Source organism: Pygoscelis adeliae, unplaced genomic scaffold, assembly GCF_000699105.1.
Source record: "Pygoscelis adeliae isolate BGI_AS28 unplaced genomic scaffold, ASM69910v1 Scaffold144, whole genome shotgun sequence".
NCBI lineage: Eukaryota > Metazoa > Chordata > Aves > Sphenisciformes > Spheniscidae > Pygoscelis > Pygoscelis adeliae.
The window spans coordinates 1393670-1401683 of NW_008824551.1; positions in this window are offsets into that span (position 1 = coordinate 1393670).

Genomic DNA, 8014 nt, shown 5'->3' on the forward strand with positions numbered 1-8014 from the left:
AGGAGTGGCTACAGTAAAGGCCAGCTGGCACAAAGTTGTCCAAAAGCACTAGCTTTATGGTGGAGTTTTTTCAGCTGATCCAGTTACTTGTCTTTTCCTGGCCCTGTGTTAGCCATTGTCTCTTCTGTGCAGAGGACTCTGTCCTCCTTTTTGGAACTACAGCAACCTGATAGATGCTTGATGCTGAACTTACTTCGATTTATCTACTAGATATCTTTTGGGACCCTTTCCCTGTGTAGCTGATACAACCATAGCCGATACAGCTAATTTCTCCATAGATGTCCTGGATCTTAACTATCACTGGCCTTGACCTTAATAACCTGCCCTGAACCCTGCCCCATTCCTTGTCGGTCTCTAAGCAGTGGCCCAATTAGACCTCCAGCCTGGCCCATGTGCTGTTTGAAACCCCTAGGCAAATAGTCATTTCAGATGGCAGATTGTATAATCTGATGTCTTTGTTCATCCCCTTTTCCAGCTATCTACATTTTTCACCATCTTATTTTTTCCCTGAATGCTTCTTTCTTCTTGTATAAGTATTAACTAAGAACTTCACACACCTCAAAGAAGTAAAGATACATTTGACCATATCCAAGTTCATTTCTACTAGTTAGAACAGATACTGATGTTGTGCAGATTAACCAGAATATCTGTTAAATCATGGTGAGTCCTAAAGTTATGGTTACCTAACAGGAGCCATGTTACGTATCAGAAGTAGTCAGTAGATGTTATCATCTTGACTGTGTTACCTTGTTACCTTGTTATCTATCTGTGTTATCTTGACTTTTCTCCTGCAGTAATTATCACTGCACCTATACTGCCTCCAGCACCTCAGCCAAACTGCACATGTTCCTGACTTGGTTCTCCACTGTGTTGTCTAACATATGTTGTCTTGTTCCCAGGAGACATTTTAGTCAGTGAACTCACTGAAGAGTGAGAGGAGATCATGGGCACTACTGGACTGTGATGATGAGCAGGTTAGAAGGGTAGACTAGAAAATACTGTATATGAACTCTAGATATGAACTCTAGCAAATATTTTCAAGAAAATTCTCTGCTACAAGATGAACACCAGCTCTCCTTTCCTACATTGAAGTGGCTTGTAGTTGTGCTTTGCACTATGATATGCATCAAGCATACAGCGATAAGTGGGTCAATGGTACAGGATGTACCAATACTTCTGAAGGTATTCACAGAAACTAGTTGGGTGTCTTGGTGAGCTCCACAGTCTGCCTCTAAAAGGTCAGACCAAGGACCTGATTTTCTTGAATACATTCACTTGATGTGTGTCACCGGAGAAAGGAGCTTATTGTTTCTCTTTTGCCATGTTCATTTTTGCCATGTTCCTGATGAGACACATACTAATTAAAAAAAAAAAAAAAGACAGTTTACTAGAAATCCTGAGCATAATTTCTCTCTCTTCCTCAAAAAAAAAAAAAAAAAAAAGAGTCTCATAAATATAAAACAAGAACAGAATTAAAGATTGATTAAATGGTTATGTCAGGCCTACTAGTTAGGATCTCGGAGAGCAAATGCCCATGTTTCTTAATGCCACAAAGAATAAAATCTAACTATGAAAAACGATACTTTTTTTTGTTTGAGACCATGAAAAATCAGTACTGACATCAGTTTCTACAGCTGAGTTAATGGTTCACCTATCTAAAATCAATAGTACAGTGGAGGAAATGAGTGACTTGCAGCAACAAAGAACTGACATACAAAAGCTTACCTATTCCTTGCATCTGCAGTTATCAGGAGAAGCAGAGAAATAAATCTGCCCTGGAAGGTTGAAAAGTATGGAACAAGCACAGGGCTAGTGATTCCAGCTTTGGTCTATGCATGCTGAAGCTTCTGGAGATGGCATTCAAGGAGGATGAAATGTACTGTATTGTGGTGAGAAAGCACAGCACGTGGTGAAGTGGGAACAGTAGCCAAAGTCTGCACTCAAATAACATGATTTGGCAACCCAGAAATTGCAAAGACGGTCAGGACACGGAAACTTTGAAGTCAAATTAGCAGATCAACCATGGTTAAGAAGAGGTAATAATGAACAATAGGTGATATTAACTACTATTAATAATTATTAATTGAATAATTAAGGAGAGTTGATGAGTCTATTTTTGGTCATCTGAGTTCCACTGTCTTTGCACAGAAAATTGATTTAGAGTTATTTGTGTTATGTCCAGATATGCAGTCTAACAGAGGTTTGTTTTCACTGTTTTAACTGTTTCATTTAGGACATGAAGAAGGCATACTTAACATTCTGCATGTGAGTCACTTTGTGGTCCCGGTAGCATGCCATACACGGTTAAAGAACACGTCTTTGCACATTAAAAAATGCATTTTCTAGAAAATTATACTAAGATTCACTGAATAATTAACTCACATTTCTTCTTGCTGCCATTGGGATAAGACACTATTGAAGATTACTTCATCTTAAGAAAGTGAATTTTGGAAGCTGTAATTTGGTAGCAGGGTTGGCCAGAAAACAATTACTTGATTTTACACAAAAAATAGTTCTTGACATCTGTTACACAAAAAACTACAACACTAGGTTTTCATGAAGAAGGTGTGGGTGGAGAAAGAAACCAAACTAATGATGTTCTTTAAGGATGTACACCGACTGATTTTTTGATTTTTCTTGCTGGCTCTTATTCCTTGTATTTGATTAAAACATTTACTGGACCAGAGAGAGACTGAACGACTAATTAAGTGTCTTTGTTTCGGATCTAGAAAGCCACTGGAGCAGATAATGACAGAAAATATTCATTAAAAATATACTCATTTTTCCAATTAATAGCTTAGCACCAACTCCAGTCAAATAGAAATCTGAAATTACTAACTGTGATAATTGAAAATACCAGCTACTAGGAAGAAAATTAACTCTATCCCAGCTGAAACCAGGACAATGACTTAAATATCAATAATATAAAGTTTGACCAGAAAACTTTAAGCTGAGATTAAAAATCATTGTTAGCAAGAATGTCATGAAAAACAGCCCCAAAATATTTATTATGCTTAATCTTGTACCATTCCTAATGCTATATGCATACATATGGACATCTGGTTATCTATTTAAGTAAACTTCTGATTATTTAATTTGCATATAGCCTATTATATTCATGGATTGTAACAATTTAGGCATGCAAATGCAATCAAAATCTCCATTTGGTTTTTAAGGAAGACAGAGGGAGTTCTGTTAAGCATTTTAAACTGGCAAAACCTGTCTATCACATTATAATTGGCTCTAATTAATAATGCCAGAAGCTGCAGCTATAAAAATCTTTACCAAACACTGAGTCACACTTAAACTGGTGCAAAATCCTTCTCTTGCCCAAGCAAACATTAGAGAAAATCACTTCCAATGTGTTCCTTAAAACTGAGAGCTGATTGATGACTATAAGTGAAGACAAACATATGAGCATAGAAGAAGCCATTTTGTTGAAATGTAGGATATGATGTGTTTTCCTAAGTGGTCAAGACAGATGTGAAAATCAGTAAATTATATTGCATACATAATGCATGTATGTATGTTTAGCCAGAATAGAAGAGTTAAGCACCATCCTTTTAAAGATGGAAAAGTGGGACGTGAAGTGTGCCTATGTAATGAGCCTATGTTATAGGCTGTAAGATAATTCAGCCAGCCCTGAGGCACATGAAAACAACGGTGGAAAACAAACATCATATAAAAAACCTTAGTCGTCATGCACAGAAACTTTATCGAATCAGAGAGGCACACAGTGCCCCTGCCCAAACACAGTTCAGAAAGAAACTGGCAGCTGCTGGAGGCTGGAGACACGCTCTTTGTAGGGGGGACTCTCTACACAAAACAGAGGTACCTACACCTCTCGGGACTGTGGCCCATGGACACAGGGCAGGCACTGGGGGAAAAAGTGTCCGACTCTAGTGGGAGAAGGCTTTGGTTTGAATAGATGAGATTGGTACCTCCCACCTACTGCCACTGGCCCTGATGCCCCTGCCATCATTGGGATTTACTCTCTTGACCATTGTAGAGGGACTTGCAGGGCAGGAAGGCTTTGGGTCTTTGGAGTAGGTTGTGTAGCTACATGTGCTCAGGTAGGCCAAGTTGCCATTGCTGAGGGACCAAGTAATTTGTCAAAAGCAGTACCAAACCAATTGAGGGGCTGGCAGTGAAATTTAAAAATCAGCTGATTCTCTCAGAAAACATCGGGTTGTGTCCAAAATGTGTGTACCTTACCACAGTCCTGTTTGTCCTGTTCAGGAGAACATTGCAGAGTGGTGGTTAACTGACTTTGAATTAGGTCACACCTGTTAGCTGCTGTAGTTCTGGACATGGTACAACCATTGTTGGAGCTAGAGACTAAAGAATATACCTGCTATGATACAAATGGTGTTGCAAATGTCTTTTTTATTTAACTTTCTAGCCAGAGAAGTGAGATTCCCATTTGCCTTCTCCCAGAACAGTGTACAATACATTGGGAACCAGCTGTCCCTGTGAAGGAAAGAGTCCTGCCATCTGCCATGGCGTTATCCGTGAAACCTTAGCAAGACACCTCTGGAGAACTTTTTCACTATGCTATGAGGTATTCACTGAAGGAACAAACCCAGAAGAAAAACTAAGCAAAGGGCAACAGGTCATCATTGCCTTCTTGAGGTAAAATTCCCTGACTTTGGACTGTTTTGCTTGTGATAGCCCAAAATCACATTTTAGGTGACTCAAGATTTAAAATGGCCAATATTCCACTAAACTTGGAATCTTTGATAGTATTATTACTCTTGCCAACCATTTCTGTCTTTCTCACTTTATTCAATCCATGATATTCATCTTCCCTGACAGACTGAAAAGAAATGTGGATACAAAACAAAAAATGGATTTCCTGTTAACTTCTGTTGCATGTATTGATTCTCTATCACCAGTCGTGTGGCAGTGGTTTTTCATCCCTTTCAAAGACACAGGTAATAATGGCAGAGTTCTTCCTACCACAGCTGTTTCCAATCACACAAAAAGGAAACAGTGGCATCCCTTATCTTGGGAGTAACAAGAGAGTGACCAAAAATCTCATCTAGTTGTCTAACAGGTAGGCACTACACACCCACATATCATATACAGAAAATGATGGGCCAGTATCAAATTCATTTTGAGGGCAATGGCATAGGTTCTGTGGAGCAAGCCAGACATTTCTGCATTGTTAACACTTTGGTAAAATTGTCAGCTTTTCCTCAAAGTCACAAGGGAAAGAAATGCATACTTTTACAACCTGAAAGCAAGTTTGCTCTTTGCAGTCACATGATTCCGGGGTCTAGAGAGTAAGTAATAAGTCTATAATACTTCGGTTTCAACTTGTGCTTGTTCTAGCCCAGGCAGACCTTCTGCCTCTGTTAAGATTTTTCTGTGGTTCCTTTCCCAGGAATAATGTGTGACTGGGAATATTCAGTATGATTAGATTATTTGCTGGTTAAGGATAAGTTTTAGATACTAACTCTTCTTTGCTTGTAGCCTGTTTGAGCTATGACATGGGTGGTTCCAGTGACGTCTTTTCTCAGGTGAGCCTGGCAATTTCTAATAGTTCAGGACAGCTGCTTTTATCTCTAGAATACCTGTACACGTAAGCTGCTCTGATAATCACGGTGTGCTAGATGGTTACGCTCAAAATCTTGTTCAGAGCAGAGACGAACACAAACTAGGGGTAGAGCTAGGAACTAAATTAATATTTAATTGGCTATTTTTATATGTTTCCTTATCACAGCCCACTTCCTTGTCACTTCTTCGAGACTAAACGTTGAGAATTGCCTGCAGCCCTCCCCCAGCCCCGTTACCCCGGAGGGGCTGTTTGTCCCACAGTGACTACATAGAGGTGCCAGCCCCCTGCCTCAGGTGCTCCCAAAGCAAAACCAACAGAGAGGAGGCAACAGTGATGTGGCCACCAGGCAACTGGTGCCATGGCTAATACCAGCTAAAACTAACAAAAGCCTAAACAGACCCAGACAAGGCCAGAGACTGCTCTGTGAGGTCAGTACAAAGCCTGTGGCCTTTTACCAATAAGGGGGAAACGGTATTTACAGGGCTACATATGTATAGTCCAGCATGGTCATGGAGGGTAGGTGAGGTAGAGAAGTAGGGATGATGGTCTACATCCCTACAGAGTTTGTCTTTCTGTAAGTTGCATCTATTCCTACATAGCAGCAAGCTGCTCAGAACTGTGAATAACCCAAATGTTACTTCTCAAACAATGCAATGTCGGATTTTTTTTTTTAATGTCTAGTTGAGATTGTGGCATTTAGCAAAAATGAGATCTGTGATCTTTGCTAGTAAAAGCAAATGCAAGAGCAGGAGATAAAAAAGGCAATGAAATAAAAAGCAAAATCTTTGTGTTGAAAAACAATTATTTGTTGCAAATTGTGAAAAGGGAGTCCTTTTGTAGTGCTTTTAAAGTTTTAGCCAATGAGTGAAAAGAGATTAATCTGGAATGGGCACGCCTTTCTTAAATACTAGATATATCTGAACCTCTTAGATAAATGCTGGACTAAACTAATCCTGCTTCAGCACAGATACACTGAAAGGAAAGGAAGAGATGTGACTTGTACTGTAGCGACTGCTCCTTCCATGTTCAGAAAATGGACGAAAGTGCTCTTATGTGAATGCTCAAACAATAATGGAAACTTATGTATCATGAGGACATAGTTTTGAACAAAGATGAAAGGAAAGTCTAAGAAGGAACTGAAGTCAAAACTGCAATTCAAAGAAATTCTAACCTCAGCATACGCAATACTTATAAAAAAATTGTGGCAAACTTTTTATTTCAGTGATTAGACATTCAGTCTTGAAGTAGTGCCCTAAAGTCTTGAAAAGTAGTGGTAAATTAAAAATGCCCTTGAGTAAAAAGAACATGATACTGGCCTATGAACTCTGGGAGGAGGAGGAAAGACTTTAAAAAATGTTCATCTCCGAATCTGTGGTTGAAATGGACTTTAGAAGGTTTGTGGCCACGCAGCTATCTCCAGGCTTCTGTATACCAAGGGCAAAAAACACTGACTAAACAAAACAAGCTTTTAAAATACTACATATTGATAGCTCCATATACAGTGTCAGAAAGTTAGTCAGCATCATTGGAGCATGCACTTAAAATGACAAGATCAAACCTGGTTGCAGAAGGATGCTCGGTGCAATGAAAAACAATGCCAAGGGTATTCTTGGGTATTTAAAAGATAAGCGTAGTAATATAGGTGAAGTAACTTAAAAAATAACTATGAGACTTGATGATCAAAAAAATAATTTGATAAGGAGTGATGTGCATTTGTGTATGAAAATATAATATATTTATGTGTGTATATGTGTGCATAAGGCCATCAACCTTGGAGATTAATTAAAGTTAATGGAGAATCAGGGGTATGAAAATAATTAGTATAGCATGAATTAATTCATGAGGTCTGTAGCTCCCCTGAAGCTTAAAAATTAGAGCAGCCTGATGTCAGCAATCTCACTTGCAAGGTAAAAGTTATATATAAATTAGAGAGATGCAATAAGAAGCCCATGCAAAGTCTAATGGTTCATTACTATTCAACAGAAGACATGATGCTCAATGAATGAGACTTAACTAGCAGCCCAAATGGCTAATAAGAAAAGTTGGCATCACTGAAAACTTCTCCAGCCTAACTTGCAGGTATACCTGTACACACCCCAAGACACAGAGTCCTTTGTTCCCTGACCATACTGTAGGACAGCTGGTTTCTCAGTGATGTTCCACCGATTCATTAAGCACAGGAATGAGTTTGTAGGTCATAGACAAATGCTCAAAACCAGAAGTTCTGATGAAGAGGGCATGTGGCATCTTCTCAAGGTATTAGTTTTGTTTACAGCTGATGCAGTTCCATCTGTGAGACTTGAGTTTATGCTGAGAGATCCCTAAACATCTTCCCGAACTCAGAACTTAGGATAAGCAGCACTCCATCTATCTATCTGTCTATCTGTCTATCTATCTATCTATCTATCTACCTACCTACCTACCTACCTACCTACCTACCTATTTATTTTCTGG